The 386-nt window shown below is 40.9% G+C and overlaps 1 protein-coding gene across 1 annotated transcript in view; it reads left to right on the top strand.

The window, feature by feature from the left end:
- Positions 1-386, top strand: part of LOC116686406 (uncharacterized protein PB18E9.04c) — a gene marked incomplete at its 3' end in the record, with an annotated part of 51,747 nt that overhangs the window by 34,292 nt on the left and 17,069 nt on the right. The window lies entirely within an intron of this gene.

The raw sequence follows: 386 nt of genomic DNA, 5'->3' as shown, positions 1-386 counted from the left end.
ACAGTTAATACAACACCAACAACTGGAACAAGTAAGTGCTTAGAAATGGGTTGTGATTTGAGGAGGTGAGGACCCAAATGCAGACACAGGCAAGCAGGCAGGAGAGTAATTTGCAGGAGGTTTATTGGAAAAAAGTCCAAACACAAACAGGGATCCAAAAACACCAAAACAAGGTCCAAAAATCCAAATATCAAAATTCTCAGAGTCCAAGGAGAAAACCAGGAAAACCAAAAACAAAGAAACTGGGAAGACAGGTCACAGGAATGCAAAATGAAGATAATACCAACAGGAACACCACATGACAGACACACAGACTAAACAATCTGACAAGAGACAAAGGGAACACAGAGGTTAAATACACGAGGTAACGAGGAACAGATGACACA

Source organism: Etheostoma spectabile, unplaced genomic scaffold (assembly GCF_008692095.1).
Source record: "Etheostoma spectabile isolate EspeVRDwgs_2016 unplaced genomic scaffold, UIUC_Espe_1.0 scaffold362, whole genome shotgun sequence".
NCBI lineage: Eukaryota > Metazoa > Chordata > Actinopteri > Perciformes > Percidae > Etheostoma > Etheostoma spectabile.
This window is presented reverse-complemented; position numbering and strand designations above follow the sequence as displayed.